Consider the following 13,372-nt stretch of genomic DNA (forward strand, 5'->3'; position numbering starts at 1 on the left):
TTTCCTGCAGGCAGCTGTGTGCCATCCGCAGGGGTTGGGAGCAAAGTAGACGGGTATAAAGTTGTACATCGTTCAATTGTCATATGAGGTTGGCTCAAGGGTACAGTCATACAGGAAAGATGTCTAGCAGGAGAAAGATATGCTACTTTTTCTTGCAGTAAAATAATTGCAACTGCATGAGGCACTCTCAATGTGAGAGCGTGGAACAACACTACTGAGGCCGAAGCCTGTACTGCCATTGCAGCTGCAACTACTGCTTGTACACAGTGGGGCAGGGATCGCGCCACTGGGTCCAGCTGTGATGAATAATAAGCTATGGGGTGTTGCTTATCCCCATGTTGCTGTGTTAACACCAATGTCATATAACCTTGCTTACAATCTACAGTTTGGAAAAAACGTTTATGGTAGTTTGGTAATCCTAAAACTAATGAGGATGCTATCAATTGCTTCAGTTTGCAGAAAGCTGATTCTACTTCTGGTGTCCATTGTAATAAATATTGTGCTGCCATAGGCTTCTTCTATATCAAGTTGGTCAGTGGAGCAGACTCCAAGGCATAGTTTGGAATCCAACTCCGACAGAAATTAGTCGTGCCCAGGAAGGACATCATTTCCTTCTTGGTAGTCAGTTTGGGTGCTTGTAAAATTGCTATTTTCCTATCTTCATCTAATGTTCTGCCTTCTTTGGATATTACATATCCCAGGTATTTAACCTGCTTTCTCCAAAGCTGCAATTTGTTTTTGTTTACTTTATGTCCTTGAGTGGCTAGAAATTGTAGTAATGCTATGGTATCTTCTCTGCATTCTTGCTGAGTGGGGGCTGCCAGCAGGATATCGTCTACATAAAGTAAAATTTGACTGCCTCTTGGTGGGCTAAATCCCACCAAGTTGCTTGCCATCTCCTGTGCAAATATTGTTGGACTTTCACAATACCCCTGTGGTAGTCGCGTATATGTATACCTTTTCCCCTGAAATGTAAATGCAAACCAATGTTGGCTGTCAGGGTGTATCGGTATCGAAAAGAATGCATTACTAATATCTACCACAGAAAAATACATCTGTTGAGGCTTCAAATCATTCAATAGGGTGTGTGGATCTGGCACCGTAGGTGCTCTAGGTATTACTGCGTCATTTACAGCTTGTAAATCTTGGACCATATGCCATTCTCCTTTTGCTTTCCTGACAGGAAATAAGGGTGTGTTACATGGCGAATTGGGAGATTCTACCAGTACTCCTTCCTTAAGTAAGGCTGCTATTATAGGTTTGATTCCTACTTCTGCATCCTTTCTTAAGGGATACTGTCTTTTTTGAGGTCTAAATGCTGATTTTGGTGTAATAGTAACTGGTCCTGCTGTACGAATTAGTCCTACATTTGATTTCCCTGTTGACCAGAGAGTTTCTGGTATGCTCCATAAAGCATTTTCTTCCTCTTCTAGTAAGAGTGCTAATCAGCTGTCCTCGCTAGACTGCAAGTGTACAGCTGGGTGTGTCTGTGTTATCCAATTTAACTTCTGCTTCTGTACTCCCTGTTCTGACAATTCTAGCTCTGTCTGTTTTTCCCACTTTGTGACTTTTTCTCCAAGGTCTGTCCATTTCACATTCTTGTCCTTAGTTAAACTAACATGTGGTAATCGATTAGATTTATAGAGTGCAAAGAATTCCTGGGGCAATGAACAGCTAACTACACTGTTCCCTTCTGTGTCCCAGTACAGATTACGTAATACTAATCTGTTTGCATGGTTTTTAAACACTTCTTGCTCACATTCCTTATCAGGTCCTGGTGTGCTACAATAATACAGAGTACAGTACAACAAATGTTGTTTATCAGTGTCAAGGGAGGGGGACTTACTGATGGCTATGTTCATCAGTTCTTTGCTTACTGCCCCTGGACCAGTCGTGACTAAGTCCTGGCTGTACCAATAAAATTTTTCACCCTCCGGTCGCACCACAAAAGTATCCATTTGTCGCTGTGCTTCCATACCCTGCATAGTCGGTACTACTGCTATGCCAAATATTTTCATAAGATCTCTGCCCAAAAGGTTTACTGGGCATTTTGCAGAAACAACAATTTTGCTTTTCTGGGTCATCCCTGAAACAGGGTCAGTTATTGCTATGTTATGGGAGAGTGGCTCCCGATACAGCTGTCCATTAGCTGCTTTCACTAATATGTAATCAAGTGATTCTGAATTTTCTGGTAGTTTGGAAGGATGTATCAGGGTTCGTGAAGCCCCTGAGTCACACAGGAATTTAACTTCCCTCCCCTCTACCAGAAGTGTAACTTCCGGTTTTGTGTCTGCTAAATATAGCTCTAGGCTCAATAATGCTAATTCTAAAATTTCACTTTCTTCACCATCTGTGATTTCTTGCACTTCCTCTATTTCTTCTATCACATCCTCTACTCCTTCTATCACATTTGCATTTGTCTTTCCTCGGTTACTCCCTTCTAGTGATTCTTGACTATCATATAGTCAGTCCTCACCCTCCTTATCTTCCATGGCTACCTTCTTGTTTTGCTTGCAATCCCTTGCTAAATGTCCCTTCTTTCCGCACTTAAAACATTCACCCCTTTTCTTTCTCTCTTCAAACTCTTCTGATCGATTATCAGATTGTTTGTTTCCATGGGCATTTTTCTTGCCCTTTTTTCCGGACTGTACTACATAAACTTCTGCTCCATCTTCTACAGAAAATACTTGGGCTTTCCTTTTCTTTTTACTGTTAAAATGCCTTTCGGCATGCCTAGCATATTCAAATAGTGACTGTAATCTACTCGTACAATGGTCTACCATGTGCTTTGTAATAAAGCTGCTTATAGGCAAAATACTGCCTTTCAAAAATGCATTCTTTAGCTGCTGCTCATATGGGGAATCATGTGTCTGATCATCAGGTACCTGCATTCCACAATGGTTATTAAAACACTCTAATAATCTAGCATAATATCTGTCAACAGTTTCACCTTCCTGTTGAATGCAGTGATTAATGCAAGTCTGGTCTGCCCTAGGCTTCCATTTCTCAGAGATTCGGTCTGTTAGATCTTTCACTCTGTTATCCAGTTCTGCGTTGCTATGTGAGAGTGGCTTGTGTTCTGCGTCACGGGGATTCCAGTTGCCACTGATCATGTGCCAATCTGGACCTATGATTTGTCTAACTACTTTTTCTACTTCTTCTCCATTTAAATGATAACTTAACCTCATGCCCTGTAAGTCTTCTAAGAATTTTCTAAAATTAACTTTTGGATGGGGAATTCCCTCTGTGGCTTTCCAGATGTCTTCCGGTGTCCACGGTCTATATACTAGGAGAGTCGGGTCCTGCCCTGCCTGTCCTGCCTGAGGATTTGATACTTCTATGAGTGGACATATCTCTTCCTCACTCATAGCTCGTGAATTTATTTGATATAACTCAGTATTCCCTCTTAAGTTACGTGTTCGAGACCTAGTCTCGATGGGATCTCTGACATACGGTCTTGGCTTCACAGTGCCAGCCAGGTATAGCGGAGGTGGATCAGCTTGTCCACTTGCTTCATATTCTGGTGCGGGAAGTGGAGGGGGCAGAGGGGCTGATGCTATTACCAAATTATTGTCTTCTTTATCTAGAAACATAGCTTTTGAATTATTACTTTTTTGTTCCCTACGGTTTGCCTCCTCAATCCACCTGTGTGCCTGAGGAATGCCCAATCGACGTTGCTTTTTTACCTGACCTTTTGCGTCGATTTTAAGCTGTTTGACAAGTTTAATAAGTGAGGATTTTTCTAATTTGCCATCTAATTTATATTTATTAACCCATTTTGTATAGTATCTAACATTGTCGGCACGTTGTAATTGCATATATTTTGCATCTTCGGTTAGCGGTGGGTCTTGGGAAGTTTTTGTGCACTTATTACCCATATTGTTCTAACTGTTAAAAAATATTACGTAATCCTTCTTATTTTCACGTGGTACCACGACTCTCTGTTTCACAGTTTATCTAGAATAACTGTCTTACCTATTCTGTTTCCCTGATCTATGACAAGACTGCAGTCTTTCTGTCCCTGACTTGTACAAAACAAATCTCCTGACAGATGATTCAAATCAAGTCCCTGATCTAAAACAGAAAAAAGGTAAATCTCACCTTACCTGAGCCTCCGTGATTGACCATCTCTGGTTCGTACGCTAACTCATCCTCCAGTCGCAGATCAGAAAAGTGGCTGGCCTCTTTTGAATGACAATTCAGTCAGAGGTCTTTCAAAGCAAAAGAACCGATGTGGTCTCTTTCCCGTACGGTTTCATGCCACCTGGCCCATCTGACCTGAGGCGAAGTGAGAGTTTCCGGTCCGGAGGACCAATCTGTCAAAGAAAAAATAACTTCAAAAAGATCAACACACGGCAGGTTCAGGTTAAGGCACTTTAGTCTTGCAGCAAGGAGACAAAAACATGCTAATACAGAGTTTGTCTAATTAGAATCAGGAAGTGAAGCTATTCTTATACATTTCTTACAAGACATTGCCCACCAAGCTGATGTAATAAATCACAAGTTCTTTCAATAATATTTCACAGCAGCTGTTTGTCCATGATTTTCTGCTGGCATATCAGGTTTACAAAAAAACTTCCTAAGAAAAACAACGTGGCCTTGATGACCACCGGTCAGATACAACTTCTCACTATGCAATGTTACCATTCAAGGTACTATGGCTAATTCGAGCACAAAGCAAGTACAGATTACAGTTCATTTCTTCAAGCAGTCTTTGTTTGATGTATCTCTTCTTTTCCGCAGCTGTGCATGTTCTCATAACACGAACAGAGCTGATTGTTCATATTCAATCACATTATAGAAAACAGTATTGTTCTATTCATTCACTATTCATTCATTTTCCTGACCTAGCAGATAATCACCTGCTTCTCAGTAAATTTCCAAAAGGCATAAACATGAATTTTGCTGTGCTAGCAAATACTAGGTCAGAGAGCATCTTGCAATTTCAGAAAGCATACTGCAGTTTGAAAAAGCATCTTATAGTTTCATACAGAATTAAGCTGTACATAAAATAGAATGAAATGTGTTGACTCTTTTAGCTTCTAATAAGCCCTAAACATATACATTGATACATATTTTTCTAACAGTAAGGAATATTTTAGAAGACTTAAATTAATCCTGAAGACAGAGATGACATCTAGGAACAAAATTCAAGCTATAAACCAATTTGCTCTTCTTGTCCTAACTTACATTTTTAGAGTGATTGACCCTAAAAGGTGTTGGACAGATTAGACAGGAAAACAAGAAGGATGCTTCATCTTCATCAAATGATTTATAAAAATCAGTGCATACCAAGATTATATATTCCCAGTTCTGAAGAAGGTATGGGCCTCCTTGAAATTGATTACATGTATAGATCTGCAACCATGGGACTGCATACATATCTGTTGACCTCAGAAGACCCAAACATAGTGAACGCACTGAAATATGAGGAGAATAAATGCAAGACGACTCCCCTTTTTCATCTAGCAGAAGCAAATTGGCATCAAGCGGGAATGGAAATCAAATCAGAAGTAGATAAAAATCAACTGAATGTGCCAAAAACAAAAGAAAGATTATAAAGTGAAGGATCAGGTGAGAAGGCAAGAAATGTGGAAAATGCATAAATACAGCTGAAAATGTAGAAATCTCCTGGAAGAACCTCACGTTGATCAGGATCGAATGCAGAAATGTTTAAGGAGAGGCGAATTCAAACCAAAAGATGAAAGGTTAATATTGGCGGCCCAAGACAGTGCGCGACATACAATTTGGTTGTTTTGTAAAACAGAAATGGAAACAGTCGCACACTTTGTTTCTGGTTGTGATAAACTAATGGCAGAAGGACTGTATACTGAAAGGCATAATAATGTGGCAAGACTTTTGCACTGGGGATTGTGCAAACATTATAATACTGAAGTAGCCGAAAAACACTGGAAACATGAGCCACAAAGTATCATAGAAAATTATGAAACCTACATCACATGGGATCACTCATTACCAACAGTTCAAAAGATAGACGCGAGAAAACCAGATATAGTGGTCCATGAAAAGAAGACAAAAGTAGCATTGATCATTGAAATCACCACACCCAGTGACTACAGTGTCTTGCTTAGAGAGAGACACAAAATCATAAAATATCAGGTTTTGCAGGCAGAAATGAGAGCAATGTGGAAGAAAGATACCCAGAGAGTTCCAATAGTAGTAGGAGCAATGGGGCTTATAGGTTCATAGGTCCATAGGCTGGTACTAGGCTAACTGCCTTTGCAGGCCATTTTTAAGCCTAGCCACTTACCCCATGTGAGAATCAAACCCTGCACCTTCTATTTGTAAGGCAAACACCTTAAACATTATGCCATCCTCCCACTACAATAATATTTAGATATATTTAGATATATTTTGATTTGTCACCAATACATGTAACTCGGTATTAATCGCATAAGGAGTCATTACTGGGCACATTATGTGTGCTGCGAAGAGCACTTCTGGCTGACATCAAAGATTGAAACAACACTAATTTCATGAAATTTAATCATACTTTGACTTAGAGATGGGGTCCATTCCCATCACAGTATTAGAAACCCAAAAGATTTGCAGAAATTAAAAAGGGAGTACCCTTATATGATTTTGTACCATACTTAGCCAATAACGTTCTTAAGTGTATGTGTTAGAAACAGAGGAACAAGCAAGTGGTCACAGAGACAATAAGAAGCCTAGCTATATATATCTTTAAGAAGGCACAATTAAAAGTTCCTGCCTCCTTTATGAGTACTTAACAGTGACCACTTCTCTAATCAAGCAAGGCACATGATAACCCTAGTGTAGAGAAATGTCCACCTATCTAATCATCAAGATTAACCTGTAGTGGTAACTTATTCCATAGTTTGGGAATATGTTGAGTTATGAACCTATCCCTCAAACAAATATTTATTTGTTGCCATAAATTTAGGTTCCTAGTTTAGGTCTTTGCAGAGCCATTGGTTTTGCAAATAAAAAGGAGGTCAAATAGGACTGGGCCTTTCAGGGCTGAAAAAGTGAGATACAGATAAGCTCGAGGCATCCAATATGCTACTAAGTATAAGAAGTTTTGCTAATCTGTTGGGATAGTTGAAGGATTTACGAACTTTAATTTTTTGGGTTAAAAATCATTGGGTCCTTTCCAGTTAAGTAATATGCTTGGAGTTGTACATAACCACATTGCCACAACAGTCAGGAAATCCTTCTATGTGGCACACCTCATCACTAAGGGCTTTTCATCCAGAAAAAAGGAGGTCATTGTCCCACTGTACTCACCCCTCATTAGACCCATTATAGAATACAATGCCCCATTTGGTATGTAACTCTCAGGACATCTGCAACAACTGGAAAGGCCACAGAAATACCTCACTAAAAGAATCACAGGCCTAAAGCAGATGCCCTATGCTGACCGCCTTAAAAAATTTCAGCTATACTCTCTCACATATTAACTACTCAGAGGCAATCTCTGCTTAACATAAAAGGCCATGTCAAACCCAGAGCTACTGGACATGCTACACTTAAAGAAATCACAATCCCTCAGAGCCACATGCTCCAGGGATCTAAATCTTGTCATCACAATGAACAAAACATGCTGGTGGGGTAGGTTCCTGACCGAGAGACTCCCCAGACCCTGGAATACTCTTCCCAAACATGTCAAGCAGAGCGCCTCTTTAGCCCTCTTCAAAAGGAACCTTGACGATTGGATGGGAGAAAGAAAATTCACCCCAGGGATCATGTCAGTCACCCTGCTAGGTAGGGGTCCAGGGAAGTAAATAGTGTGGGAATAAATAGCCAAGGAATTGTTATGGCTAGGCTTGTATAGACCCTGGGGCCTATTAGTACCAACCTATGAACCTATGACCCTATGAAATTAAATGGGGCACTGTATTTAATGATGGATTTGATAAGAGAAAAGTATATTAGTAAGATAACGCCTATGGGTCTTGAAGATATTCCCTCAGAAATTAACTGGGCCAGGAAGAAGGATTTTCTGACTATGGTTGAAACATGTTGATCTCTGGACTACATGAAAAGAGACATTGAGGAGCTCTCTGATCATGTAGCCCAAGCTGGTATGACCCTGACCTTGAGCAGCACACTACCTTCACCTAGAGTGATACCACAATACAAAGACAAAATGATCAATTTCAACAACTGGCTAAGCTTCTGCTGTGATTCTAAGGGGATCCAGTGTCTGTCTGCCTGGGATGACATGATAGACAAGCCTCACTGTTTTGCCAGAGATGGGTTGCACATGTCACCCCTAGGTTTTCGAATACTGGCCAAGGCTCTTGCCGTCCCCATAGTGCCTTTTTTAGACAAGGCTCAAAGGACAAACCAACCACCGTAACCAGCACAGGTAACCAGAAACTAAGGGTAATGCTACTCAATGCCAGAAGTCTCAACCTCAAAATGCACACACTCAAGGCTCTCCTCAGCATGGAGAATATCGATGTTTGTGCAGTGACGGAAACCTGGTTCAAGGCTCAAGAGAGCACCCAAGCACTGCCAGGTTACAATTCATATCATACCTTCCGGCCTCAGTTACCGGATCGCAGTACAAAGGGCGGAGGTGTATCCATATTCATCAAGGATACCCATATCTCCAGGTTAGTAGTGCAGCATGATGCCCCAGAGATCATCCATGCACAACTATTAGCAGGCAAAACTGCATTTCAAGTCGTAGCCAGTTATAGATCACCCACCATGTCCCAAGATGCTCACTCAACATTCCTTGAGACATTGGAAAATATAAAGGTCCTACCCAACGCCATAATCTTGGGTGATTTCAACTACCCTGGTATAGACTGGGTGAACTACCAATGTTCCAACTCCTATCCTCAGCGATTCATAGAATTTATAAATTCAAATGCCCTTGAACAACTAGTATGTTCCCCCACTAGAGGGGACAACATATTGGATTTAATCATCACAAATATGGGCGCCCATTGTACCACACCCATTATCACTCCCTCCTTGGTCAGATCCGACCACAAACTGATAACCCTGGACATCCTCACCCCTCTACCTCCCCCAAAGTAACCACAGTCAAAAACCTTTCCAAAGCAAACTTCAAACTACTTGCATCCGAAGTGGAAAGCTTCACTATTCCCTTGCAGAAGGATAATGATATCCAGGATGCGGAATCCTACACCAAGGCACTCTATATGCATCTTCAGGATTGCATGGACCGTGCTATCCCAAATAAAACCAAGACTCTTTCCTCAAGTAAGAAGAAACCCATCTGGTGGACCCCGGCCATAAGCAAACTTTACAATAAAAGGAGGAGACTTATACAAAAAAAGGCCAAATCTCAAGTAGAAAAATCATCCCTGATCAGCATTAGTAAGAAACTGAGGGCCCTCATCAAGTCAACTAAAGCTAATTTTGAAAAGAAAGTTGCCAAGGATGCCAAGGATAACCATAAGGCCTTCTATGGCTACATCAAAAACCTAAATGGCAATGCTCAGTCTGTTCTGAGCTAGTACAAAATGGAACAAAATACACTGACCCTTCTGACATTGCCAACATCTTGGCTGACAGGTTCAGTGCAAATTTCTCCCCCCCCCCCCACCACCTACAGGGCCTATTACCATTCCAGGGGATTGTGTAAGTCCAATTATTACTGATATGTTGGTTAACAAGGCTCTATCTAAAGCTAAAAACACTGCCTCCATGGGACCAGATGGTGTCCCAGGCTGTCATACGCGAGCTCCAAAAGGAATTAACCCTGCATCTTAATACCCTGTTCAGTCTCAGCCTCTCCACAGGATATGTGCCCATAGAATGGCGCATGGCAACGGTGGTCCCGCTACACAAGGGTGGGGCCACAACTGACCCTGGGAACTACCGACCAATAAGCCTGACCAGTCTGATCTGTAAGGCTATGAAGCAAATCATTATGGAACTCATAAATGGAGAGATTGGGAACCTCCAGTCGCTGGACCCCACACAGTTCGGCTTCGTCAAGGGCAGATCATGCCTCCTGAACCTGGTGGATTTCTTTCACGCAGTTACTCAGGCTATAGATAAGGGAAAGGATGTACACACGGCTTACCTTGATCTTGCTAAAGCATCTGATACCATTCCCCATTCAGGTATTATTGATAAGCTCATCAGACTGGGCATAAACCCTTAAGTCACAAGATGGATCGCAAACTGGCTCTCAGACAGATCTCATAAAGTAAGAGTAGCAGGATCTATGTCCGAATCCAGACCAGTAATGAGTGGTGTGCCTCAGGGCTCTGTCCTGGGGCCCCTCCTGTTTGGCATATACTTCTCAGAAGTACAGGCAAGCACGAATGGGCTGTGGCTGACTAAGTTTGCAGACGGCTGCAAACTGGGTGCTATAATAGAGTCTCTGGCCAACATGGAGATCCTCCAGAAGGGCCTAAATGAGACTGATGCATGGTGTCAAAGCCATGGTCTCAAGCTAAATGCAAAAAAATGCGTAGTAATCCCCTTTGGAAAAAACAGAGTACCCGCAAACTACAACATAGGAGGTAATCCCCTGAAATCTGAAGAAGAAATAAGGGATCTAGGGACCCAAGTAGATAGTCAATTTTCCTTTGATAACCATGTTACCAAAGTGGTTAGAAAATCCTTCTATGTGACCCATCTGATCAAGAAAGGGTTCGCATCAAGATCTAAGGATATAATGGTGCCCCTCTACTCTTCCCTCATCAGACCCATTATTGAGTACAATGCACCAATTGGAATGTACCTGGCTAGAGAGACCACAGAGGTACCTAACCAAGAGGATTACTGGCCTCAAACAGTTGCCGTATGCAGCATGATTGAAAAAGCTAAGACTGTTCTCTGTTGCATACTGCTTTCTCAGAGGCGATCTCTGTCTAACGTACAGAGCCATGTCCAACCCAGAATTGTTGAACATGCTCTATCTTAGCAAAACCAAATCTACTCGAGCTACACGCTCTAGGGATATAAACCTCAACACAACAACAAATAGAACATGCTGGAGGGATAGATTCCCTTCGCAGAGACTTCCCTTACTATGGAACAGGGTCCTGATCTACATAAGACAGAGCCCCTCACTATCACTCTTCAAGAGGAACCTTGATGAGTGGATGGGTAACAGAAAGTTCACACCGGGGATCATACCAACAGCACTACCAGATAGAGGCCAAGGGTACTAGCTGCTAGTACAAGTGTCTAAGGAACTACTAATGGGGCGGTGAATACCACACAACGTGGCTGGGCTAATATATGCCTTCGGGCAGATAGCCCAGTACCAACCTATGAACCTATGAATGAGAGAGGATTGTTCACATAAACTACCCATATCTTTTAAGCCTGTATCTGTTTAAAGAGAAGAAACACTTATGTGAGGTAAGAAGAGCTTTTTGCAGAGTGCAACTACACTGCATTCTTTGCACTTAGCTTGAGTACACAAGATATGTGGCATATTCAACCCTTTTAGGAGCAGTTTTGTATTAGTGGATAATTGAATAACAATGCCTATCTGGCAGTCATCAGTAAACTTGTTTACCCATTGCTTAGGGATACTAGCCTGAATGTCTGCAAAATAAATACTTAACTGGAGTGGGCCCATCCTAGATCCCTGCAATACTACTCTAGTTACAACATTACATTCAAATAAGGTACTGGCAACTGTGTTTCAGATTTGTTGGATAGATTGCTAAAATATTGGACTACATATGCCGGGGCAGGAACACTGGCCATTTCCTGACCGCATACCTGGCAATGTCTTTGTGCAAGAACCAGGGTCCAAGCCAAAAGATAGTGAAGGATAAAGGCCCAAAGCTAGGAACAGATTGTAAATTTTATATATTTAACATTTGCTAACCAGGGAAGTCCAACTTGGAACAAAGCCAATTTTCAGTGGATGCCCAGGGAGAAATGCTCCAGATGAATGTCTTTGAATTTGGGAGGAAACTGGACCACCCAGAGGAAACCCACACAAATGCAAGGAAGGCATGCAGAGTCGAAACCGAAGGCACTTCAGCAGAGAATCGAACCGGAGAACCTCTTGCTGTGAGGCAACAATGTTACTGCTGCACCACTGCACCATCCTAATTTTGGTATTATATGCATACAAAGCTTTTATAATAACAGGTTTTGCATTAGCATGGCTTTTCTGAAAGATGTGAAGTCTGAAACTCAAATGTCTGTCATCATTTAGTGTCTGCAGTCATTAATGATTTACCAGAAAAAAAAACACAATTTTTAAGAACAAACCAAATGTATGAGGCAAAGTCAAGGGCATTGTGCAAAAGTTGGGATAATCAGGAGCTACACCTGTGACATTCTGCAAATGTTGGGACAATCAGGAATTACACCTGTGACATTCTGCAAAAGTTGGGACAATCAGGAGCTATGCCTGTTAGTAAAAGAAATCCTGCAGTTAAACAGTTAACAAAATTAAGAGAAAAGAACACTCCATCCAATGCCCTATTCAAATATTAAAAGTCAGCACATCTCTTGCTTAGAATCATGGGCATTATATAACCTATAAATCTAAGGTCAGAGTACATTGTCAATATGCACTGTATATTTATAGAAAGGTATGTGTTCCTTCACCGTGAGGCACGTTTTGATATACATTGTGACATATACTAGTACCTGTACAGTCATGCTATCCTTTTTTTACTGCCATCATTCTTTTGTAAGTGCAAAATACCACCTATACTGTTCTGGGGATGAGTTCATGCTCCCTATATGCTAGCCTATACCCCTCATGCATGTTTCTTAATGACTGTGCTGCAAAATTACCTCTATGCAAGCATACCTGTTGCTCTACTAGCAAGCTCTTGCAACATAATAAAATGGGATTGAAAGTTCTGTTGTTTGCCTTACCAGAGCTCTGGGATCTGCAGTAGTTACTCATGACATAGTCCTTAGTAGATTCTACTTCTGCAGTGAACATTCCATTTATTTTAATTCCTGTATCTACAGACTTAGTATAACAAATATTAAACTCTCACTCTCTTCAACATCCATAAATTGTCCTCTTCCACTGGAATAGATCTGCTCCTTGTGGGTATGAACAGGCTTGCCTCTGACTATCTCTTCTTGGGTAATGCCAAAGTAGCAAGCTTTAGATATCATGAATCCTTCTGACACAAAGGGATTAACAAAAGTTGAATGGCCTTAAGGCTCAACCTCATTTGCCTCTTTGTTCCTTTCCATCCCGCTCATCACTGACATAAGCAATACAGCTAGCATTTATCTCAGATTTTGTATTTTTCTATCAAAGCATGGGACATTGTAGTGAATTTGAAAGTAAATGCACTGTCACTAAGCACAAATTTGTAGGGAAATGTGGTTGGATCTGGATAGACATGCCTTTAGTAGGCTAATAGTTGGTAAAAATGTCTTCTTATTATAATATTTAATC

General features: G+C 41.3%; 1 protein-coding gene across 5 annotated transcripts in view; it reads right to left on the bottom strand.

Moving 5' to 3' along the window:
* Positions 1 to 13,372, bottom strand: part of SHANK3 (SH3 and multiple ankyrin repeat domains 3) — a 7,266,504-nt gene that overhangs the window by 3,878,533 nt on the left and 3,374,599 nt on the right. The window lies entirely within an intron of this gene.

Source organism: Protopterus annectens, chromosome 11.part0 (assembly GCF_019279795.1).
Source record: "Protopterus annectens isolate FY-2018-M chromosome 11.part0, PAN1.0, whole genome shotgun sequence".
NCBI classification, from domain to species: domain Eukaryota; kingdom Metazoa; phylum Chordata; order Ceratodontiformes; family Protopteridae; genus Protopterus; species Protopterus annectens.